General features: G+C 42.9%; 1 protein-coding gene across 4 annotated transcripts in view; it reads left to right on the top strand.

The window, feature by feature from the left end:
* AGRN (agrin) overlaps nucleotides 1-27,136 on the top strand; it is a 497,317-nt gene that overhangs the window by 186,222 nt on the left and 283,959 nt on the right. The gene's annotated exons all lie outside the window — the stretch shown is intronic.

Consider the following 27,136-nt stretch of genomic DNA (forward strand, 5'->3'; position numbering starts at 1 on the left):
GGCATAAAGACAGTCATAGTGTTTTCCAAAATCTTGGCCTTGCTGTTTTCCATTGAAAGGAGGAACCCGTGCCATGCTCCATTGAGGTTTAATAAAGCAACTTTATTAAACTCGAACAAGTTGTAACTTATTTCTCTCAGGTACATTAGGTAAACCAGTAGGAGATGCTGCCATCGCAGATTCCACCTCCAGATCTTAGGGCCCAAAAACACTTATTTTAATGTTGCCAACAAAAGAAACAATAAACCATACATATAATAAGGACCAATCTGGTCACCCCCTTACATTTGTGTCAAAACCAGGGATCAACTGAGGATCTTGCGGTACTTTGATAGACAAGTCTTACCTTATATACCTACAGTACTTGTACTATAAAGATAGAAGTTTGGTTAGTTCCATACTGTATGTACACCACTTTCGAGAATACCTACTTAGGTGACTTATTATGATAATGGAATACATGCCTTTGCTAATTAAATCCTATATGCTAATGCAATACCATTAGAAGGTTTGTGGGATGTTTGTAACATATGGTCGGATGATTGAGAGCTGCTATGTAATTGTATTTAATACTGAACATAGATTTGGGCAATGAATTAAATTAATGGAATTGGATGGCTCTATTGATTTAAAGATCCATTTCGTTTTTCACTCTTCTTTTTAAAATTAAATTAAAATCAATTACTCCCTGTAGTGATAACGTTACTTATTAAAAGCCCTGCAAACAAGGCAAAAAGCAATAGCACTGAAATTACCCTTCCCTTTATCACTTCACAAATCACAGAACCATTTCTTTTTCATTTTATAATTTGACAATTAAGACATCTCTTCTAAGGTCTGAAAGGAAATCAAAATGGCTGCCTCCATATGATTGTCTCTGAAATTGCTATTGACTTATCTCAGGGACTTATCACAGGCATATTTACACAGGGCAATTATCGGGAACGAACAGTCGTGAAGTAGATCAGTGGCCCATGTAAAAGTCTTAAATGGGTTTTATGAGATTTTAAAAATATATTCTCTAGGCAGGGAAAGGGCTCAAATAAAAAAAAATAGTCCATATTCACTGGTCAGAAGGCCTTCCCGATCCAGCGTAGGAGATCCAGTCCCTGCTGCTCTGGTCCTGGAAGAAGTTGCCGTGGTCAAGTGCTGTTCATTGTACATGTGAGCGCTCAGACAATTTCTGTCTTCACCGATGATACTGCTATTAAATGCATGTGGCTGTTGGAGCATCTCTGGGATCAGAGCAATGTGGACCGGGGCAGGGGGATCGCTGAGCAATGAATGTGCACCCAGAGCATTGTTTTAACTCTCGAAAACCCCCTTCAACTTTTTCCTAGCACTCGGACAGCTCTGGACAGTTTCTTCCCGGAAACAAAAAGAACGGGCATGTTGAAACCCATTAGCCTGTTACTTCTTTCCGCAACATCCGTCATCCTGGAGAAGTCAGGATACCACCATACGCATTAGATGGTCAACCAGTCTCACTGAAACCTGTGGCTTTGGCCAATATAACATATATCAAATGTATATGATCAACCTAAAAAAATTCAGTGGCTTGAAAATGTATAGAATTAAGTAAAGACATATACTCATCTTCTTTAGCTGGATCCCATCCAGCACTGGAGCCTCTGTGCCTATTGCTCGGAACCTAAAAGAAGCCGGTGGGTGGTACATTGTACATGTGACCTCTTAGTCAATCATGAGCTTCAGCAGCCATGGAAGAATCACTGCTGAAGCCTGCAATTGACGGTGTCACATGCACAATGAAAGGCACATGACCACCCACCGGCCTCTTTCAGGTTTCCAGCGGTGGAAAATGGGCCTCCAGCACCGGATAGGGCACGGCTGGAGAAGGTTGAGTATGTGTTTTTCTTTATTTTATACATATCTGAGTCACTGAATATTTTTTAAATCCTAGAAAACCCTTTTATGTCTATAACATAATGAAGGTATAGCAGTATGAAAAGGCTGAGTACCAATATTGAATGATAGGGAGTATCTCTGAGGCGTTCTACAGGGCAGGGAGCCAACACAAGTCCTCAGTGAGGGTATCTTGTAGATGTTCTCATTATAAAGGGATCTGTCCTAACAAAAGATTACCTTGCAACGGTTTATCGAGTTTTACTATTTTCTGACCTGTCTTATAGAAATGTCAAAAAATTAGATTGACGAAACTTCAGGAGACGGTTCTACTAGTCATGACCCAATTTTTCTTTTTCATGGAACAAAGGTCTCCTTTAATATAATGAAGCTTTATAGGAAAGAAACCTACACAATTTGTTTTAAAACCATCCAAGAGCAGAAAAATCTGATTGGAGGCAGAACTTGCTCTAGATTCTTCATATGGATTGTGCTAGCTCATTGAGGGATTCACTAACTAAATGACCCCATGGCAAAATGTGACCACTATCATGGTGGTGAATCCTTAACGCAGCACTCTCTCGTAATTAAACCTCAACTCTTGCATTACTTGATAACGACTTCTACTCTGTGAGCAAGAAGGTCCTGGTTCACCTGGGATTGACGAATTCTGCCAATTATCCTTGAGATGAACCTATTCCAAATGATGCATCCCAGCAGAGCAGCGCTCTATCCCTCCGTAACGCTATTTTCAGAATGATGATAGGCTGTGTTCAATGCTCTTGTTTGTAGACGCTCCCTAGTGACCGTCTCCGAATCTATATTGCTTGCGTGCTGGGATGCTCCCCATGGGAATATTTTGATTTTTTTTTGGTGGGGGTGGTAATTTTTAGCCTGAACTGTTGTTTCAGCAAGTGCTGACAAATCTCATTCAGCATTTTAGAAACCTGAGGAGAGATATATTGTAGGGTTTATTTTAAAGTAAGACATAATGCTTCAAAATACGAGCAAAAACCTCATTGTGTTACCAGTGACAAATGACTATGGCTCATTTATAGAAAAAAGCCGTATGAAATGGCTCACTTATATCGATGTGGGATGAATAGTAACAGAGAATGCCGCCGTTTTCGACACGGAGGGCCCATTTAAGCCATTCACGCGGTGAAACTCTTAAAGGAATGCTGTTATAGAGAAATGGGAAAAAATCTCAGCACACTGTTAAGGGTTTTTGTTCCGAAAAAACAAAATTACTCCAGTTGTCCGAGAAGCCAAACCAAAGCAGTCTTTCAAAAATGGTGCATTCGTAAGACTTCAATCGTGGATGATACAAGGCTTAATAAAATCAAATTTCAACTTCAAAATGTTGGTGAGATCTTCTCAGGACTTTCATTATCTTATCTGGATATTTTAAAATCTAGAACATTGCCACTAAAACCAGAGTATTTTAGATAGAGCTATTTTTTAAATTGCCTCCTTCTTCTCAATTGGAGATAAGAAAGTGTAGGAATAGAGTAATAGACATAGTATGTAAGGCTGAATGAAGACAATGTCCATCTAGTCCAGCCTGTCTATCCTCCTGTGTTGATCCAGAGGAAGGCAAAAAACCCCAAGGGCAGAAACCAATTTAGCCCTTTTGGGGAAAAAATTTCTTCCTGACTCCCTAATGGCAATCAGACTGTTCCCTGGATCAACCCCTAATAGTTCCTACCTGCCTGTATACCCGGATTGACAATTAACCTAAGACTTGTATCCTATAATGTCCTTCCTCTCCAGAAAGACATCAAGTCCCCTTTGAAACTCCTCTATGGATTTTGCCATCACCACTTCCTCCGGCAGAGAGTTCCACAGTCTAACTGCTCTTACAGTAAAGAATCCCCTTCTATGTTGGTGATGAAACCTACTTTCCTCTAATCGTAGCGGATGTCCTCTTGTTACTGTCGCGGTCCTGGGTGTAAGCAGATCTTGGGAAAGATCCTTGTATTGTCCCCTCATGTACTTATACATGGTTATTTGATCACCTCTTAGTCGTCTTTTTTCCAGGGTGAATAACCCCAATTTGGATAGCCTCTATGGGTATTCCAGTCCCGTCATTCCATGTATTAGTTTGGTTGCCCTTCTTTGAACCCCCTCTAGCACTGTGACATCTTTCCTGAGCACCGGTGACCAGAACTGTACGCAGTATTCCATGTGAGGCCTGACAAGTGCCCCTATATAATGGAAGGATAATGTTCTCATCCTTCGCCCCTATACCTCTTTTAATGCACCCCAAGACTTTATTTGCCTTTGCAGCAGCTGACTGGCATTGGTTACTCCAGTTTAGTCTACAATCCACTAGTACCCCCAGATCCTTTTCCATATCACTTTTCCCTAGTGGTACCCCATTAAGTGAACATTGGTGACATCCGTTTCTCCTGCCCATGTGCATAGTCTTACATTTTTCAACATTGAACTTCATTTGCCATTTTTCTGCCCAAGCCCCCAGCTTATCTAGGTCCGTTTGTAGCCGCACATTGTCCTCCGTTGCATTAATTATATTGTATAATTTTGTGTCATCTGCAAATATTGATATTTTGCTGTGCAGCCCCTCTATCAGGTCATTGATAAATATGTTGAACAGAGTGGGGCCTAATACTGAACCCTGTGGCACCCCGCTAGCGACTGTGGCCCAATCAGAGTATGAACCATTTATTACCACCCTCTGATTTCTATCTCTGAGCCAATTTTTCACCCATTTACACACGTTTTCGCCCAGTCCGAGCTGCCTAATTTTGTATATTAGCCTATTATGTGGCACGGTGTCAAAGGCTTTAGAGAAGTCCAGATATACGAGATCAATAGATTCTCCCTGGTCCAGCTTAGAGCTTACTTCATCGTAGAAGCTGATCAGATTTGTCTGACATGAGCGACCCTTCATGAATGCATGCTGGTGAGGAGTTATTCCCTTGTTCTCCTTGAGGTACTCATCGATGGCGTCTCTCAGAATCCCCTCGAAAATTTTTCCCGTTACTGAAGTGAGACTTACTGGCCTGTAGTTACCAGGCTCACTTTTGCTCCCTTTTTTGTAAATTGGAACCACGTTGGCAATGCGCCAATCCAATGGTACTACACCGGTCTTGATAGTGTCTAGAAATACTAGATATAGCGGCCTAGCTATCTCGTCACTTAGTTTCCTTAGTATCCTTGGGTGTAATCCATCTGGGCCCGGCGATTTATCAATTTTAGTCTTCTTTTAGTCGCTTCCGCACCTCCTCCTGCGTTAGGTATGAGATATTTTGTGATGGGTTCATTTTATTCCCCTGCATCTCGTGTGGCATTTCCTTTTCGTTTGTGAATACACTTGAGAAGAAACTGTTAAGTAGATTTGCTTTCCCTCCGTCATCATCAATGATCTCTCCTGCATTATTTTTTAAAGGGCCAGTGCTCTCCCTGCAAATCCTTTTGCTGTTAATATAGTTGAAAAATAGCTTCGGGTTGTTTTTGCTCTCTTTGGCGATCAGTCTTTCTGCTTCCTCCTTGGCAGTTTTGATCTTATCTTTGCATATTTTGTTTTTTTCCCTGTATGATTTTAGCGCTTCGCTGCCTTCTTGCTTTAGTAGTTTGAACGCTTTCTTTTTTCCTTTATTGCCCCTCTTACCGTCTTGTCGAGCCACATTGGTTTTTCTTTTAGTTGAGTTTCTTTTATTTTTAAAGGGAATGAGCTGCTCACATGAGGTGATTAGGATCCTTTTAACCTTTTCCCATTTGTCCTCTGTACTGATATTTTTAAGGATGTTGTCCCAATTTATGTTAGCGATAGTAGTTCTAAGCTCATCAAATTTTGCTTTACTAAAGTTTAGTTTCTTTGTCACTCCTTGATAAGGCTTCTTATTGAATGACAGCTGGAAGTTGATTATATTGTGGTCACTGTTCCCCAAGTGTCCCTCAACCTGCACCCCCTTTATTCGGTCCGGTTTGTTAGTTAGTACAAGGTCCAGAATGGCCCTCCCTCTTGTTGGTTCCTGTACCAGTTGGTTCAGGTAATTGTCTTTAATTACTCTCAAGAACTTACCACCCCTGTGTGATTTGCAGGTTTCGTTTTCCCATGTTATATCTGGATAATTAAAGTCCCCCATAATAATTACTTCGTTGCCGTTTGACACCTCTTCTATCTGCCTTAATAGTAAGTTATCAGTTTCTTCTGTTGCTTTTGGTGGTCTATAGAAGACCCCTATCAGGATTTTGTTATTTTTTCCTCCCTGTATTTCTACCCACAAAGATTCCACCTGTTCTTCTCCTACCCCTATATCCTCCCGTAGCCTTGGCTTCAAGTTCGAATTGACGTACAGACATACCCCTCCCCCTTTCTGGTTCCTTCGGTCCCTTCTGAAGAGATTGTACCCCTGCAAATTCACCGCCCAGTCGCACTTATCATCAAGCCATGTTTCCGTAATTCCGACTATATCATAATTTTCATCAGTCATTCTCCCTTCAAGCTCACCCACTTTATCAATCAGACTTCTTGCATTCGTGGTCATACAATTTATATAGTTTTTTTTGTTATTTAAATTTGTTTTGTTGCTATTCGTACTAATGGCTGATCTATCACTTCTAACTGTACTAACCCCACCCCCTGCTCGACCCCCATTCCCTTTGCTTGGACCCGGGTCGCTAGTTACACTGGCTACCCCACTATTTCTCTTTTTGCCCTCCACCCCATTCCCTAGTTTAAACACTCCTCCAGCCTTCTAGCCATCTTATCCCCCAGCACAGCTGCGCCCTCCCCATTAAGATGCAGCCCGTCCCTACGGTAGAGCCTGTAGTCGACAGCAAAGTCAGCCCAGTTCTCCAGGAACCCAAATCCCTCCTTCTTACACCAACTCCGGAGCCACTTGTTTACCTCCCTAAGATCCTGCTGCCTTTCTAGTGTGGCTTTAGGTACAGGTAGTATTTCCGAGAAAACTACCCTGGAGGTCTGCGCCCTGAGCTTGGACCCTAGGTCCCTGAATTCATTTTTGAGGGCCCTCCATTGACCTCTAACTTGTTCATTGGTGCCAACGTGCACCATGACCGCTGGATCCTCACCAGCCCCTCCCAGTAATTCGATCCGCGATGTGTCGAACTCGAGCGCCAGGAAGACAACACACTGTTCGACGATCCCGGTCTTTATGGCAGATTGCCCTCTCTGTCCCCCTAATAATTGAGTCCCCCACCACTAGAACCTGTCTAGCCTGCCCTGCACTCCCCGTCCCCGTCTCACTGGAGCAGTCATCCCCCTGGCGTTCAGAGGGCCTGTCGTGCTGCAGCGGTGCTGGCTCTGTAATGGCATCGCCCTCATCTGCCAACGGTGCAGACATGTTGGGTTGTGCCAGTTCAGGACCAGCCTCCCTGGATCTATTCCCTCTACGCCTCCTTCTATCTGACACCCAGCTTCTTGCCTGCTCCCCCTGCTCTTCCGTAGCACCATCCGCCCCCACCTCTACCCCAGTGAGTGCCTGCTCAGTGAGCACCAAACTCCTTTCCATGATGTCAATGGCTCTCAGTGTTGCCAGTTGCTGATTTAGAACCAGAATTTGGGCTTCTAAATGTGCGACGTGCACGCATCTTACGCAACAGTATGCACCCTCGATCGGCTGATCAAGGACCGCATACATTGCACAAGTAGCACACTGGATGGCATTGCCAGGCATGGAGCTTATCCTAATGGGGATTTACAATTTACTTGTGGAAGTAGTGAAGATAGACTTGTTCACACTCCGCTCACACGCTGCCGCAACCGCTCACACGCTGCCGCAACCGCTCACACGCTGCTGCCTCAGCTCACACGCTGCTGCTCCGCTCAAACGCTGCTGCTCCGCTCAAACGCTGCTGCCTCCGCTCAAACGCTGCTGCCTCCGCACAAACGCTGCTGCCTCCGGCCAAACGCTCACACGCTGCTACAACCGCTCACATGCTGCTGCCTCCGCTCAACCGCTCACACGCTGCTGCCTCTGCTCACACGCTGCTGCAACCGCTCACACGCTACTGCCTCCGGAGCCTCAACCGCTCACACGCTGCTGCCTCCGCTCAACCGCTCACACGCTGCTGCAACCGCTCACACGCTGCTCAAAAATTTTTTATTCCCCCCCCCTCACAAACACTTAGACCCACAGACACACACACACACAGAAGACACAACTAGGGCACACCAGATACACAGAAGACACACACTTAGCTCACACACACAGAAGATACTTATCAGCTCCTGCGGCTCCTCCGCTCCTCCTGGTGACGTCACCCGCTCTCCCGGCGGCCGCTCACTCTCACCTCCTGTCTCAGCTGTTCTGCTGCTCCGTTCCGGTCCCCTCCGCTGCTGCAGTCGCTGGACTCCTGGTGGCCTCTTGGCGCCGGCTACTTCTCTGCTCCGCTCACCTTACTGCTCCCGCACCTGCTTCGGCGCCGGTATCGGCTCCTGCGCTGCTGCGCTGTCCCCTTCAGTTCCTCCGCTCGTGCCTCTGTCTCGACGCACTGCTCCTAGACGTAGCAATCGATAACATGACTGGCCCATCATGACTGGCCCAACTTTATTTACAGCATTGTAGTCAAGTTATCATAACACTTTAAATGTCAAGTTAATATTATTTCCAAAATGCAGTCCAGGATAGGTACAAGCTAAAGCAAAGGATGGATGGATGCATGGAGGGTTGGATGGATGGATGGATGATGGTTGGATGGATGGTTGGATGGAAGGATGGATGGGTGGTTGGATGGATGAATAGATGGATAGATGGATGGACGGATGGATACATGGATGGATGGATAGATGAATAGATGGATAGATGGTGCACCTTGAAGTAGGTTAATATTATTGCCAAAATGCAGTCCAGGATAGGTACAAGCTAAAGCAAAGGATAGATGGATGGATGGATGGGTGGATGGTTGGATGGAAGGTGGATGGATGGAAGGTGGATGGATGGATGGATGGATAGATGGATGGACGGATGGATACATGGATGGATGGATAGATGAATAGATGGATAGATTGTGCACCTTGAAGTAGGTTAATATTATTGCCAAAATGCAGTCCAGGATAGGTACAAGCTGAAGCAAAGAATAGTTGGATGGACGGATACATGGATGGATGGATAGATGAATAGATGGATAAATGGTGCACCTTGAAGTAATTATTATTATTGCCAAAATGCAGTCCAGGATAGGTACAAGCTGAAGCAAAGGATAGGTGGATGGATGGATGGATGGTGCACCTTGAAGTAGGTGCAGATCGTAAATTACTGCAACAATTCATTTTTCAAATGAGGTCAGATTGACGACCAGTTACTCGCCATGGGTTCAGCTTCAGGAGTCGTGGCCATTCACAGATTTAGTTTAGTTTAATAATATAGTGCATGATCAGCACTTTGTTAAAGAGCCACTCTGGCGAAAATACTTTTGCATCCCTGCCCTCTCACCTGATTGCCTGTCACACCCTTGAGGCCTCCTTGGTATATTGCTGTCACTACCGTGTGTCAGGGGTCCCATTTTCCTTCTCCATTCAGGGAGCAGGAAATGGGAATCCCCTGGCCAAACAGATCCGTCTTGTGACAGAACTAAACAGCGCTGAACAGACTCCATTGATTATAAAGGAGTCCATTTGGTTTACACTCAGCTGCCTGGAATTTTACTGGACAAATAAAACACTGTATGCACCGCCTATTCTTCACCCATGTTGTGCCAGATCTGCAACGGAGCCTCCAAACAGAGGTTCCAGCGCAGATGTGAAAGCGGCCTTATCAGGCATTATCTTAATGTTGAGATATTTCTTTTCACTTTTACATCAATCCCATGATGCATCAGCATAGCATTAAATGAGCAGCTCTGAGCCTCATGTGGTGCAGAGTGTTAAGGCAGCAGTAGGCAGTCCTAAGCTCTCAGTCACGATCTGAAGTTTGCGAGTTCACTCCCTGCATGGTTCAGGTGGCTGGCTCAAGGTTGACTCAGCCTTCCATCCTTCCGATGTCGGTAAAATGAGTACCCAGCTTGGTGGGGGTACTTGAAATTACTTGAAAGTGCTGCAAAATAAGTTGGCGCTATACAAATAACAAGATTTTTTTCTAGAGACTGCACCATTCTTTCTGACGAAAAGACTGCCATTACATTCTATATTTGCCTAAATAAGCTGTAGGTCATACTATACGTATATAGTCAGGAGGATATGATGTGTTCTCTATTATAACTGTGTGACAGAAGCCTCTAATCATCCTCAGTAACTGTGATTGCAGTATCTGAGTCCTCCCTTTAAGCACTTTCTGTGGTATGGTTATAACATCATCGAACAGACTGAGAAATTGATTAGAAACTGAACACGTAGCCCCAAGTAGATCTGAGCTGATCTGGATTGAGATCACATAGCCAACTTAAGAAAAAGAGCCAGGAACTTAAGATAGAAAGTAATAATTAACCAAGGTAACACTAACTGACTTATGTATATTGAGGGGATAGCTACATAATGAATGAGGAAAAAAAAATTACAAAGTGGCCCTTTAAAGGGAACCTGGTCACATCTGATAAGAACCATAAACTAAATTATGACACTTATAGGCTAGGAAATGTAGAGTCCGGGGCTCTACTTATACTTGCCCAGCTCTCCATCCTCTTGTGGTTTTGGTTTGTTCTGTGAACATACTGTCCTCTATGAGAGCACACATGCACTCACTGAAGAAAAGTGTCACACAGACCAAGCCCCTAACATAATTTAACTAATGGTGCTTATCAGGCGTGATAGGTTCCTTGGTGCCCATACATCTTCATCAACCGTTGCTCATTTGGCCATGCTCATTCAGCCAACACTTATTTTTCCCAACTCCCCCATATATATGAACACTCTGTTCAGTCAAGTGTTTTCAATGGGCAGAGAGGAGTAAGCCATTGCCAGACCGCTTTCTTAGCCTATTTCCAGGAAGAACAAAAGGATTGGGTGTTTAAATTCAACATGTTCAGTCTTTCCTCCATAATCTGCTAGGGAGAGTTAGAAGGCCCCTTAAATATGTGTCCTGTTCTCTTGAATTTGGCAGATAAGCACAATTTTTTCATAATGTGTATGAGAACCATCAGTGGCTCCTTAGTCATGCCAATAGGGTCCTGAGTGTAGAATTCCCATTCTGATGCTCATACACCCTAACAGGGCATATTGATGTAACATTGCATGATGTAATGTGTAAAAGGGAATTCTTGGGTAGCAGTTTCTGGCACTGGATTGGAGCTTCACATGTAGTAGCCACAGGTCTGGTGATTAGTTAGAAGGGAAGCCAGTGATCAGTATCAGAAGGTCTCAGTTGCAGTACAGGTGGATGAGGCGAGTAGCGTGGTCAGAAGGGAAACCAAGGGTCGGTATCAGAAGGTCTCAGTAGAATTGCAGAGGAGCACATAGAACTGGAGCTTGATTAAGGCTTGGAGCACAATGGTACAGTGGCAGGGTCAGACTTTTATAATGAGCCTAATCAGGAACAGAGGCAGGGTCAGGGCCAGGAGACAGGAACTAGATAACTGGGATCAGGGAATAAGGCTGAGAGTTATGTAAAGCAATGTGGAATAAGCTGAAGCTCAGGAGGTTCCCAGTTCGATTCCTGACATCCTCTTAGGAACCTTATCTGTACCCTAATTCTAGTAAGTCATGCCATGTTAGAGTGCTCCCATTAACATAGTATGTTAGGCCAAAAAAAAGACATGTGTCCATTCAGTTCAGCCTATTCCCCCCACCCCCAATGTTGATCCAAGGAAAGGCAAAAAAAACCCAATGAGGTAGAAACCAATTTTCTCAATTTACGTGAAAAAAGTCCTTTCTGACTCCTTTCTGGCCAACCTGGTTCACCGACCCTTCCGAAGTAATCAGTGACTATGTAATATTGTAACACTCAAGGAAGGCATCCAGGCAACTATTAAACTCTTGTATCGAGCTCATCATCACCGCATCCTCAGGCAGAGAGTCCCACAGTCTCACCACTTTTATAGTAAAGAACCCCCTTCTATGTTGGTGTAGAAACCTTCTTCCCTCTAGACATAGAGGATGCCCCCTTATTAGTTACAGTCCTTCTTTAAGTCATGCAAGTGCCAATGGTTTGGCAGGTAAGAAATCAGAGTTAATTCTAGAAGAGCCTCAGCGATTGGCTCAATGTAAACTGCCGGTATAAATGTTTTCAGAGGATATTCCGCAGCACATTGAATTATAACGATATAAAAGTAATCATTTTCCAGTTCATGCCACATTGTCCTTGGCATTATGTGCACTTGTACCATCATTCGTGATTGCAGGAGTATGACATTTATTTGCATACGCTTTCTGGCAGTATCTCTTCACCAGTCAGGTCAGCTACGGAGCAAATGGAAGCATTCCTTGAGCTGAAGACATTGCTGTCTCTGAGATAATTAGAAAATTTCATCGTTTAGTGTGAGCTTCTCTCGGCTGCTAAATGACTTTGAAAATTCACTGCAATCTCTGTTATTAGAGTAAGTAGAAGACTGCCATTTCCAATTCTTCCCTTATTACAGTTTGCTTTGTGTGCCGGCTGGAACCAGGATTATTAACTCATTATTGACGTTGCCCATGACTTCTCTGCCATTGGTTCTAAATGCTTATTCTATGTAATGGCCATGTATGACTAATAGGCTCAGTAACAAGAAGTGATGAATACTAGTCCCATATTTGGCCCAATTATTGGCCCAATCAGTGCTTCAAGTAGAAAAATAAAGCTAGGGACAGGTTTTGCTCTGAAACTGAGTGTAGTTTATTGTTCCCTTTTATCAGGAATCTTCTGCTGAGGAGAAGGCTTATTAAAGTGGTTAACCAGGACTTGACCCCTTTAAGGGTCGGTCATAAATAGTTATTTGAGCCCAAAGCCATTTTATTTTAAACGTCTCATTGTGTTCCAATTTAGTCAACATCATATGCAAATAGATTTCTTAGTATTTTGTTTTCCTCTGCTCCCCTGATGCACCCTCCATCTGGTTATATGTCCTTCCTACCCCACATCACTTCCTCTTGCTTTTTCCTACAATACCACTGAATCCTGCTGTGGGCACATGCGTAGTAGAACATGCATATACACCTGTTGGAGAGAAAGGCCACAAATAATATATGGCCCGCCTCCATTCCCGGCAAGGAACATACGGCCCACCTCCATTCCCCGAACGGATCATCCGTCCTGCCTCCATTTGTGACTAGATTGATTGAAACGCCATTCCGAGACATACCCAGTAGCCATGTACTCTGAAATGAACAATGCGTTATGGGACTGAAGATGATGTAGGAGATGTCTTCTATGTCAAGCGTCAATGAAAAAGAGGATGGACAGTGATTGGAAGGCACTGCGGACAGCAGGGATGGTCCAAGCCCACCTACTGTACTATTCAGCATTCACTTATGTACAGCATGGAAAATATCGAACCTCACATTTATCACATATGCTGGCATTATGGGCTTTAAGAAAAAAAAACTGTTGGAATACTCTAATTTGGTGTTCCCTACATGCCATTAGTGTCACCTTCTTCCGAATCAGAAACAGGTTCCCTTTTAAGGACCTTCAGCTTGGTCATATGATCACAGGTCCTACAGTGACACTATACAATATAGTTATGTAGTTTGGCCAATAGGTGGCAGCAAAACGCAAAAACTATATCACTATACTAGCAGTCATCATCATTAAGGTGGGGGGCTCATCCACTACCTTAAAATTCTATGAGGCACAGAGCTATACATTATGTACTGGCTGTACTTGGTATTAAAGCTCAATCCCATTCACATGACTATGATGGAGCTGCAGAAGGTCCTTGTGACTAATGAACGTAACATCACAGGCTTAAGTAGAGGCTGCAGATCTCTACTGGCCACCTGCCTCCATTGAGCGTAAACAGGTAGTTGTTCATAGATGTAAGACTGCCTGTTTACACAGACCAATTATCATTAGCTTTTTAAGCATGAATAAAATGAATGAGGAGTGATAAGGGAATAAATTATCGTTTAGGTTCAATCGTCGGCCGTGTTTACATCTAACGACATCATTCAGTTTTGCACGATCCAGCTATTATCTGAACAAATCATTCTGTGTAGAAGGGCCCTAAGGAGATCTGTAAGTGAGGCTGGGCTTTATGGCTTCGTTTTCCTATGTTCTCTCCTCTCCTGCACTTCTTAGCAGTTAATGTATCACCACAACAAAATTTACCTTTGTTGTGACCATATATTAGCTGATAAAAAGTGCTCTAAGAGAAGAGATAAGGACTGAAAACCAAGCCCTCTGTCTAGCCTCCCTGACAGATCTTCCATGAAGACTCAGGCCCCATTTACACACAACGATTATTGCTCAAAATCCGTTCAAACATTGGCTTTTGAGCGATAATCGTTGCATGTACACGCTTCCATCTTTCACTCTTCACCTGAGCAATGATTTTTAGTTAAGCTTAAAATCCATCGCTCAGCCAGAGGGAGATAGCAGGCACCGCAGGCTGTGTCCTCCATGGGAGCAACTGATTACATTGTAATTAGCTGGCAGCCCATGTGAAGACAATGCAGCTGAGTGCAAAGTCCAGACCACATGGGATTTGCAAACAGCTGCCGGAGGCTCATTTATACGCAAATTAAGGTAATAAACTGCTAATGAACACTAGTGTCCATTAGCAGTTTATGCAAAAGAACTGTCAATCTTTCAATCATTTAAAAGATTGTCTTTGCGTGTAAATGAGCCTTTAGACTGCAGTGTCTATATACAGCGATATGTAGAAGCTGCAGAAGACGAAATGGCGCAAAATGTTTATTTAAACACTGCAGCAAAAATGATCATCCGCATATATTTAAGATATAAAAAAAGCTGAACCCAGAGTTGTCCGTCGCCTTCAAGCGAAGTTTCTTTATATGCAAACAAGGCTATATTCACCATAGTGTCATTGATTGATTTTATAAGCGAGCCATGGCAGCTATGGTCGATGCATTAATTCAACAAATCCTAACAGACCCCCAATGACTTTGCAAGTGTGAGCAGAGCCTAAAGCTTATTACTTTGCAGGCAGTGACCTGGGTCCAACCACCACATAATAAAAGTAGGATTAGTTCCTAATAGGGACAATGCAGTCCATTACTTTCCTTATTTTAGATCGCAGCTTGAATACATTTGGATTTCATATTATTCAAAGAACTATAAAAAAAAGAACCCTGTGTTTCCCTGTAACATAATCTGTAGATATATTATACAGTAGGCGTCTCTATTAAGTAATGTATTTAAATTGGTTTTGCATCCTGCATGTGCAGTAAATTGCACCTGTTCTGAATTAGCCTTCAATTTCCAGACATTTGGTTTTAATTTAGAACAGGCTGCTTTAAAATTCTCCTCACCAGACCAGGTGCAAATTAAATGGCAGCCTAAAGACATAGGGATTTTCACCATGGAGGTCAATAAACGGAGCCACACCTGCTCGCCGCAGCTAAAAGGAAGACCGGGATGCGAATAGCGAGTCGGCTGCATCGTCTCATGTTAGCATCTTCCGCAATCAAAGGAAGCAGAACTCAAACACGATATATATATATTTTTTCTTCTGAAAGAGCAAGTTGACATGTCAGGACTTACTGTCAGCCACCCGGGGAAGCAATGTTTTTGAACATGTTCTAGGCCATTAGAACAGAGGAGATTGCCTGTGTGTTTTCCGATTTAGGGGTCACTTTATACACAGTGGTAGACAATATCACATACATCTGAGTCTGAGCCGCACGTTTGAAGACTGACAGCAGTTTGGTCTCTAAGAAAATATTTATATTTACGTCGGATTAAAAGATCCCGGCTGGAAAACTAGGCTGGTGAGATAAGTCTATGTCTTTGATGGAAATGCCCAAGAAGGTGCAACATGTAGCAAGGGCAATCTCTAGGCTACTGTAGTGACCAAATAGATTGAAGAGGAACCCTGGGTGAGGTTGGGGCGGTTTTTCTTTCCCGTGACCTTCTTAGTAGAAAGAGCTGGAAAATTATTGGGGTGAGAATGGACGATCACACTGCACCCCAAGGCTATTAATCTAAATCTCTGTCCGTATGCACAGTTAGGGAATATAGATATAATTGAAGAGGGATAATGCTTGGGATTCCACTCTATGAACCAAAGCAGAGAGCCACTGATTAAGAGCCGCCCATACTACAAGATCGGCCACTTAGACCCCTTTCACATCTGTGCTGGGACTTTGGTTGATTTCTGTTTGGGTCCAAGGCACATTCCGACACCAAACGGACCCCATTGACTATACTTGGGGTCTGTATGCCTTTTGGCATTCCAACCAGCATTTTAGCAACTGAAATAGCACTGCATGCTATTTCAACCAAGATTTTCTGCTGGATCTGTGCTGGAGACTCTGAATGAAATCTCCGATGCATATGTGAATGGACCCTTACATGAATGGCCAGTATGTAATACTGCATTTCCCCAACACTGACTGCTACAGGGCAAATGTATGGCCGAACAAAAGATCCCCTGACCACATGTTCCAAAAGTCAGAGATGTGGCAATCAGCTGATGGCTAGGGTTCCTATTTTTACGGGTTGGTTTTATGAGACAACCCTTCAAGGAGCGGTTAAAGAAATTTTCATGGACTTAAATATTGATGACATATCCCCAGGATAAGTAATCAATATCAGACCCCTGGGGATCCGACTCACCCGGTGATCAAGCTTTTTGAGGGACCTTCTCACAGGCAAAAGAAGTACTTGCGCAATCACCACAGCCCCTTCAAACAGATGATTGAGGGAGGTGCTGGGAGTCGGATGTTACCAATCTGATATTGATGACCTATCTTAAGGGTAGGTAATTAATATCTAAGTCACAATAAAATCCCTTTAAGGTAAGCGAACTGAGCTAAAGAGTAGCGAGAAGTAAAGTTTAAGTCATTCATGCAACTATGTTTCTTATTTGTATGAGGTGCATTTAAGTTCCAAAGTCTCCTAATTTATTTCTTAAAAACTACTTTCCCCAGAAAGCTAAAAAATGTGTTGTCACCTCTCAACATAATCTCCCACTTGACGTACACATTGTCCACAATGACGACGCCATGAATGCATGGCCTCTATGAAAAATTCCTTAGATATCTGTTTTACTCACAGGAAAGTTCCTGATGCACAAGTGACAAGACTAAAAAACATGAGACCCCTTCTGAAAAAACGGCATGCATATCTCATCCATTGTGACAGTTGATGGAATGAAGACACCATTTATTATGTCATCATGTATCAAAATCCTCGCATGTGCAGCCTTGTGATCATCGGTCAACATTTGTGGCACCCACCTGGAGCAAACTTGCCGCTTTTTTAGGTCTTCACATAGTATGGTGTGCACAGACCTTACGAAAATGCCGAGTTTGTAGGCAATCTCTTCCACATCCAATTGGCAATTCTCCATAACCACTTGCTGCACTTGTACAATCATGTTGTTGGACCTGCTGGTACATGGCCAAGACTCCTTTTGGTTCTGTCTTAAAGACGTTCAGCCTTCTTAGAACTGTCACACCCGCAAACACACATTTTTGAAGTTCACGATGCCTTCACCACATCATGTCTTACTCAACTGACGATGAATGCCGCTGGGTTTCATTTCACGCAAGTGAAGAAAACGGATGATTGCACGCTGTTCTTAGAATGTGAATATTGCCATTTTTAGCACTAAAAACACTTCTAACTCCAGCCTCTGCCACGTGGGGTCCGCGCACTGGATGACGCTGTCATCTGTCTCACTCATCCCTGAAGAATGTCCGCGTCTTCTAAAATCTGTCCCATGTGCTTCTATTTCAGAGAGAAATTCTAGGAGACCTTAGAACTTGTAGGCGCCTCGTATAGATTCTGTATTTGGAGGATGAAGCTTGTTGGTTCATGCAGCTATTTACATGCTCTAATTTTTTAGCTCACATTTCATATATATACTGTAGTATGTTCTTCCCCATTAAAGTCAGCCATTTTTAGATCACCCATAAATATGGCTGAGCAATAGGAGAAAATATATGCAAAATATAGCTAAAAAACACTGCCTAAACACATCACAGAAATGAGTGCGGACCCAATATAGACCCAACATGTCAGAATGATCACATGAATGACCTTCCATTTAATGTGAAACTATCATAATAATACCCAACGATATAATATACTCTTTATTTCATCCTACTGGGACATTTGGATAAAGAATTTCGTACTGAAAAAAAATTGTTATAACCCTCAGCAACGGCTCTTCTCCTTTATAAATGCATCAGACGGCAAAACTTAAAATGTGATTGGTTGCTATAAGTGACATAATTTTTTCATCGTGTTTCTATCAATGTCCTCTGCTATGTCCCTAGTAATTACGTCCCGGTAATTGGAATAGCACATTAACAATCATTACCTCCAGCGCTGTTCATTGTGTCATGTCACCTGCTATGACACCGAGTCAGGAGTTCATGTAGTCTCCATTGAGGCGTCCCTCATTTACATGTCCACCAACAAGCCGGCCGAAATGTTCTTTTAATGATATGGAGAGGGTTATGGGAGCCTCTGATAGATAAATCTGTCTCGTTCCCCGTTTATTTTTAACCATCTTAAAAGGAAAGGATAGAAAAGAATTTCTTTAGCGTCGGATATACAGTATAGCGCACATAGAAGATATAACAAATTCCAGCCAATCTCCCGTGCTGTCAGCCTTTGAGCCAGAAACAGAAGGCTTGACAATCCGCCGTGACGGCCTCATTAATTAGGAATAATGCTGCTTCTATAAACAAACAAGGTGGATGCCTAGAAAACTTCTCTCTTCTTCAGCAAAACATTGATTTATGAAATGGCAGCTTGCGGCCCCTCCCGACTTGGGCAGAGCATTAATAGCGCTTGTCATCACACCACTGGCCCAGTAATTAATCCCTCCTGAAGTACTGCTGAGAAATGTCAGAACAGCCAGACAGAATTTAATTATCTTAATATTCCACTTATTTATATTTTTTTGCCATAACCTGGCCTTGCCTTGACTTACACTCTACAACTCTTTCTTCGCCCTCCATAAATGATCTATTAAAAATCACCTATCACCCTCACAGAGGCGGCATCTATTTTCTTGCCCAAACCAATATCCGTGAGAATCCATTGTTATGGTGTGATTAAATTAAAGCGATTAGAAAAAAAATTACAGCTTTCAGTGCGATAATCTTTTACCTGATTCTGGGCACTAAATGTCCAATTAAGGGTCTTTATGTTGGAAAAACAGGACAAAAACATAAGAGAAGGAAGAAATCTCATTGCCGCACAATTAAAGAGAGACAGACCGAGTTGCTTGAGGCTGAGCATTTCGGTAGCCGTAGACATAACCTAGAACATATGAGGGTTGTTAATTTAAAAGTCAACTTCGAATCCTAAGGACATGGAAGGATTTGTGACCATCTTCGATACTCTCAACACTGGCATGAATAACTCTCAAGATTTTATGGCGGTCTGGACTGTCTGACAGATAGTTCAGAGGCCTGGTGCCCCCTCTAACATCAATTTAGAGACCATAAAGCTCTCACATCCTTATCTGTGGACTAATTAAAGTGAACCTGTCATCAGGTTCATGTTGCCCGAACGCTGGACAGATACGCCCATTCGGCCCATGTATGCTTTTTCCTCAAATGCTGCTGCTGAGTCAAAGCTCAGCTAGAACAGAGCTCACAGAGGTTGGCTGCATCGGGCTCTCCCGCCAGTCTCGTCAATACTGACAGCTCTCTCTATATACAGGCATGGAAATCAGGCTACTGTCAGGACAGGCAGAGTTCTCTTAAGCTGGGCATGAAGATAAGGGTCAAAACCGAGTAGCAAGCTTATATCAGGAACACTTTCACTTGGAACACTAGAAACCTTTCGCTTCAGCACGTTGCATTGGGCGAAGGTTCCTTTAATAATTAGGGAATGACTGGATGCATCTGCTGGCTTAGAGAGTTGGGCCAAGCATGTGGGAGTGCCCTGTGTGCAGAGACAGAAACACCAATCTGGAGGGTGATGATGGTCATGGCTAGGGAATGGTGAGACAGAATGTCACCAACCATGGATGGCGGCCATAACACTGCTCTGCTGTTGGCACCATTCTAAGTTTTACTCTATGATATTCAGTGCTGTATCATTTGAAATAATAGGCAAGGGGAACTTAGGCTCTATGTCTAATAACCAGTTTGAAACCATACAGACAAGAGAGCTTACCCCAAACCCCCCAGTTACAAGGATATTTTAACCAAGGGCATTTAGGGCATATTCACAGGATAGAGTTTGACCATTCCCATAATTCATGTAGACTATTCAGCTTGCTCTCTCCTTCTTCTCCTCTTTTTGGCCACCAGCAGCCACTTTAGATTGCCCTGTATATTCATTTTCATTGTAGAAATAAATACCAGGTCTAGGCAAGGGCATTAAAAATAACTAATAATTATAGTGAAAGGTGTCACGAATGAAGAATCCATTGGTGCAATAAAAGGAGTGCTGCATTCAAGTTTGAGAATGGATATTATCAGTTTTTTTCCCCAATTTCACTCTTTCACTGGTTCTATAACAACGCCAGCTGGACACTAGACGTCAAGAGTTGGCTTCATCTATTGCAGCCTCCTTTCCTGGCTAGCAACAGTGTCTACCAGTACTTGGATACCTCCAGGACTTACAGTAGAGCCAAACAGTGTAGCAACCAGACAAAGACAAGAACAAATGTATGAAGCACATATCAACACAAATGGGAAACGCAAATGCAAGATATAGGCCCTTTTACACACAACGATCATCACTCAAAACTCGCTCAAAAGCCATCTTTTGAGCAATAATCGTTGCATGTAAATGTGCCCATCTTTCACTTTTCTGCCGAACAAAGATTTTATGTTTGGCATAAAATCCACCATTCGGCAGAAAAGCTGATAGCAGGGACTTCATCCTGTGTTCTCCGCGGGGAGTGCTGATAAGATTGTCTTAGCTGTCAGCCCTGGGGCAGAACAAAGAGAATGTATTCAGAGAACAGATCACCCGCTGTTCTCTGAATATAGCTCCTGGAGGCTCACACGCATTAATAAGCTACTAATTGGCATTATCCCCAAATAATAAAGCAGATGATTAATAGAAACATAAATACAACCTGATAAAACCTAACCCTAACACTAGTACTCTCCCTACGTCTTTCTCTAATCTATCCCTGACACTGACCTTAACACCAGACACCACTGTCCCTGAACAAACCTCAGATATCCCCGCTGGCAGCCTTATCTTTAACAATATCCCTAAGAAACAATGAGAGGGCACTAGGACCCCAAGACAAGAAAGCCAAACTGAGGAACGCTTAACTATGAAACAAGACAATACAGGTCCAAACAAAGAAGGAGCAGACAAAAACCACAAAGCTAAGAAACGAGGACTGGACTTGACATAAGCATAGGAACAAGACTACGCTAGCAAGAACCAGCGATTATGGACAAGAGCCGCACTGTTTTGCAGACCCTTCTTCTAATCCTGAAAATCCATTTTAGTGCCAGGAGAAATCATATAATTATAGAGGTACGGTATATTACAAAGTTTTTAGCTTTACCCTCTACCTGAGTCTTAGCAGAAATATAACTTAGATCTTGATACTTATAGCTTCTTATTTTAGAACACTCATTTTTATGCCCTGCCAGGCTCAGCTTGACACCCATCCTTTGGCAGACGGTCACATGTTTATTACCCTTGACCCACGGGCTTGCTATCTCTAGATGCAGAGAAAGTGACAAATTTCCTCCGGGATTTTGTCAGAATTCATGTTCTGAATCTGTGCCGCTTGTACTTTCTAGAACTTTTTGCCGGATAAACTTTGTTCTCTGTTGTTAGACTTCTTTTTCTCCCCACCAGCCCTTTTCAGTCTTAAAACACCATGTCTGAACCCTTGCTGGAAACTGACACAGAGGAATCCGTACCAATTACACATCCTTGATCCCGCTCAATGAAGCTTCTGCAGCAGAAATAAAATAATGAAATAAAGTAAAAAGCATGGAGGAAAGAATCTATTATTTTAAATATTCTTTGTAGCGCGGACTTCTAAGAAGTCTTATTAGTCCTGGGGAACACTATGCCTTTACGGGGGGTGATATCTTTCATGGAAGCAGCATGAAAGTTTCCTATATGTGCCATAATACATACTCTTTCTATGCCTCAAAAAGGTTTCTAGCTTTGAAAAAAAATGATTTGAATCCTTCAGTAGCTTTCTTATCTCTTTGCTGTCCTTGCAAAATGAAAGCGCTCAATGCTTTTTCCTTTCTGCCGGCTTCTAGATTACTTGCAGAGAATTCGCATTTTTAAATCGCTAGTCCCTTAAATAGACACATGTTCAAATACAGCATTGCTTCTGCTCATCCTAGAGATAAATGTCAGTGGATGTTCCCATAATGTTAGTGAGTGGAGGATTTATTGCACAAGTAGTCACATGGCCCACGTAGCGCATAGCATCCATTCTGTCTACGGCCCACAAAGGAGGTTTAAAGGAAATGGTTTGGGATATTTGCTGTTTTATCAAGATTGCAGTTTACAGTTTAACTATGCTGCCTTGTTTATATTTTAATTTAAAGGGCTTTCCGACAATGTAATATTGATAGCCCGACGCTGATCAGCTGAATACCGAACACGGCGCCATACATTCAGTTGTGGCTGTACCTGGTATTGCGGCTATTGGCTTCATTAAGAGTTGGTTGATGCATGCTGCATTAGAAGATACCAGGATAGACTATCAATAGTCTTGTAAAGTTCCTTTTTAAATCACCCTCTAGTTTCAGGACAAAATTCAGTCCCGGGACTGGGAAGGGGGTATATTTCTTGCACTGTTTCTTCTCTACTGTTCCTCTGATATACCGATTCCAAATCCTGTTTTCAGTTGTCCAAGATGGCCAACACAATCTGCAGGCTACTTAATCCCCAAACTGTATTGGTAGTACAAGTAATATACTCCCTGACCCTCCAATCACAAAACTGGAGGGTCGCTTTAAAAAGAATCCGTCAATCACATTTTCCTCAATCTACTAATTATAATGGTACATCAAGGAAATATGGATAAACATAAGAATATGTTTTGTTTTATGGTCCATATCTCCATGACCCACTCACAAACATTCAGCACCTTCTACTAAGGTACAAACAGTCCAATGGGTGGTACAGTCCAATGGGTGGTACAGTCCAATGGGTGGTACACTCTATAGGAATCATCTGAGCTCTTTCTTTCTCTTCAACCACGCCCACTTACCGTTAACCATCTGGAGACGATGATGTCACATGCATGAGCTGTCCCTTGAATTGTAGACATTCCAGACACAGTGCATTAGCGCAATATCAATGTCTACAGCCAAAGAAAGCACAGTCAACTGCAAATGGGTAGTTTTGAAGCAGAAGGAGGAGGAGAGAACTCAGAAGATTACTAAGGAGCGTACCGCCCATCAAACCTTTTGCCTAATCAACGTATACTGAAGAAATTTGTAAAGGGTAATTTCAGGGCCACAGAAGAATGACCATAAAACAAAAGGTGTGCTTGAGTTTGTCTACATTGTGTCCATCAACGGTTAGCTTTGGTAGATGGGGAAAATGTAACCGGCAGATTCACGTTAACTTCTTTATTCCATTATTATTTTTTAGACTAGGGAAAAATGTTTCCAATAGAAAAACCTTCAAGGATTTTATTAGAACTTTACTTTGGAATTTGTTAATACGAGCCCCCTGCTTGTTCTTACCTTGACTGGTCTCGGTAAATAATCCTTCAGCTATTGTTGCATCTCACTCCTATAGTAAATCAATCACTGAGAAGGATTGTCCGCTGGACTCATGAGCAAGGACCCAATGATTGACCGCCTTTCCTTTAACAGTTAACAGAAATAACTGTCAACTAAGAAGGACCGCCCACTGGACTCGAGGTCAGAAAGAACAGAGATTTAGATCAATCTATTACAAATTATACTGAACCTTTTCCCACAAGACTATATATCAATCTGCTCGGCTCCTCCTGCTCTGTAACAGGAGGTCTGCAGAATAGAGAATGCATTGACAAGTTCCCTTTAAATAGCAGATTTCTGGTATATTCTAATGAAAATCACTCCTTTTAGCAGAAACTCTTGTTGGCCAGTTGGGGGAAAATTCCTATAATTCATCTGTCAGAAGACTCTAGGCTGCTTTATGACACTCAGGATACTTATAGTGTTATTATCACATTATGGAATTCCTATATATGCTGGTTTTTCCATGCTTAATAAAGACGGTTCTTTATTCTTCCATGAAGCATGAGCAGTACATTGCCATACAATACTCTTAGTGCTGGTTGGCTGATCATGACAATCTTCCTTGTAGTACATTGTTAATTTGTCAGTTTTGCGCTCTATCCTTACATGCACTCCATTTCTTCCATTCAGTGCCAGGCAGAAATTAAAAGTTAGTTGAGTATAATAAAGGACCCAGTATGCTGTCCTGATCTGCATTTTTTTTAACTTTTTAAGGATGGTGTAGGAGAAACTTTTTTAAATGTAGTATTACAATATAAGGAAGACCGTTACCAATAATAGATCTCTTAAAAATTAGGTTATTTAGGTCATTCCTTAATGCAGTTATGCTAGAGGAGCTAGAACAGCTGCAACAAGTTAATGGCAACCCTAAGGGTGTCCATACACAATGGATAGCGCTTTGCCAAATACTCGTACAGCCTATAGCTATCTTGCCCGACACTCCCATACACATGCATATGCTCTGAATGTAGCAAGGGGAGAAAGCCACTGCCTGACACTTCTGACAGCAGCATATCTTTCCGAGAACGAAAGGATCAGGTAGTAGAAATACAACTGCTCAATCCTTATCTCTCCTGACATCTGCCATTGGGTGATGTTGGGAGGCCACCATACACATTAGATGATTGGCCGTTCCTGCTAAAATCAATGGCTTCAGCTGATATATATATATATATCAAATGTTTTATCCTAGTCCTGCTGAGAAGATACGCGGCTCCAAGATAACATGAGCCCTTGTGTGACACAGTCACAGTGGGCCCCCTTAGTAAGTCATGGGCCCCAATGTGTCCCCCTAGTAATTTATTGGCTCGTCTCTGCCCCTTTGGTAGCTTATAGGCCACAATGCACCCACTTAGTAATGTATAGGTTCCACTGTGTACTCTGAGCCATTATTATGCCCCAATGTCCCCCTTGAGTATTTTATAAGTTGGCACTGTACCCCAGCAATAAATTAATAAACCCACTCACTTCTATCATGCTCGCACGCCATCTTCCATCCTCTGCCTTGGTCTCTTCTGGCTAAGATCATGCAGATTAATGCAAGTCACATTGTACAGTCACTTGACGTATGTCATGATCATCACATAACAGCCCCATTGGGGTGCACTTACGGTAAAGCACAATGCAAGCCTATGATGGTAATAGACATTGCCGCATCCTCATTCGCCATGTATCACAGTCTTTCCAGCCAAATATTTAGTATAGACTCTGTTATCAGCGGTACATAGCACAGCTCTTTGCATCATTTTTCTTGCTACATCATTTTCTATTGATTTGTTTGGTTGGTTTGTATAGATTTAGCTACAGAAACCTTCTCAAGGTGGATTAATTAAGCATAACAGGAAAAGAGAAATCACTCCCAACTGTGGCTTCCATGTGCGGCTAGGAGGGGGAGCCCGCTCAGTCCTCAGGAGGCACATAAGATTAAACTGATCTTCCGAAGTGCAGCCACTGACAGATAGCTTCAGCAAGCAATGCCGAGATCAACAAGAACTTACAATAATCCCGCTATTTGCTTGTCTACACAGCAGAGACACTGAAGTATCTACAATGTGTTTTGCTTCTACAGTGGAAATACCCAATATTTATAGCATCATTATCGGATTTCACTTGTGGGGTGGTATATATACCATCATTACCTGTACAACACCATGATATTTATCCCTGCCATATACACTGAATGGTTATTTTATTAGAGGCCCCCATCTAGTAGCCTTTTGGACCTTCAATGCACTTCCGAACTGCAACAATTCATTGCGGCATGTAGATTCCAGTAGGTGTTAAACTAGAGATGAGCAAGCATACTTGATAAGGCAAACTACTGGAGCGAGTAGTGCCTTATTCGAGTACCTGCCCGCTCGTCTCTAAAGATTCGGCTGTCAGCGCAGGTGACAGGTGAGTTGCGGCGGTGAGCAGGGGGGAGCCGGGGGGAGAGAGAGGGGGAGAGAGAGATCTCCCCTCCATTCCTCCCCGGTCTCCACCGCCGCTCCCTGCCGACACCCGAATCTTTAGAGACAAGTGGGCAGGTACTCGAATAAGGCATTACTCGCTAGAGTAGTTTGCTTTATCGAGTATGCTCGCTCATCTCTAGTTGAAACCATTCTGCAGGAATATTGGCCCATATGAACAGAAAGCTTCTAACTGTTGCCGTAAATTAGATGGGGGTGCTGACATGTTCTGAACACCTTATAGGAAGGGTTCATCGATTCATGCTGCTTGTGCCAAATTCTTACCTCCCATCAGCACGGTGCAGCTTTTTTGTGCTCTTTTGCTCATTAGAGTCTTCTGTTTCTCCTAGACAGCAATGGCAATTGAACTGGTCATCTGCTATTCTATTCCATTCATGCTAACGAATGCCAAGTTGTGCATTCGGACACAGTAGCCGGAGCATCGGCATTGTATTTAACTGCAATTTGCTTGACTGCGTGTAGCCTGCTCCTCGGAAGGATTCATGACTTCCTCTTTTGACCCGTTTCATTGACGAGTTGTTTACGGCCATATGTCTTCCCTCGATCACACCATCCTCGGTATTCTCTCTACACTGTAGCTCCAAAACACCCCACAAGGTTGGCAGTATATGAAATCCCCGTCCCGGCTAACCTAGCCCCGATGACCAGGTCTCGTTCCGAGTCACTCAGATCGCTGGGTTTTCCCATTCTAATATGGAACCACACTCAATCTGATCCACAGAAAACATGTCACTTGATTTTATGCTGCACTCCGGGGTCATAGGTCTAAAACTTCAATCGTGAAACGGATGGCTTTTCTAATTAAGTGTCCATTCGGTGTATACAGTAATGTACATATATATGTATGGCTACATTGTACACCACATAATAAATCGCCCACAACATCTTTATATCTTGCATGAGGATTTTCTGCAGACTTGCATTGCAATGGCCTTAATCCACAGCAATTGTGCAGCAAATGCACATCCAAAATTGCATAGAAGGCATATGAATTCTGTAGCGGATTTGCTTGTGGTGTAAATTGTGCCTTGTTTGAATTCACCCATAGGGGCTTTTCTGTTTGATTGTGGTGGCTATG

Source organism: Eleutherodactylus coqui, chromosome 6 (genome assembly GCF_035609145.1).
Source record: "Eleutherodactylus coqui strain aEleCoq1 chromosome 6, aEleCoq1.hap1, whole genome shotgun sequence".
Taxonomy (NCBI): domain Eukaryota; kingdom Metazoa; phylum Chordata; class Amphibia; order Anura; family Eleutherodactylidae; genus Eleutherodactylus; species Eleutherodactylus coqui.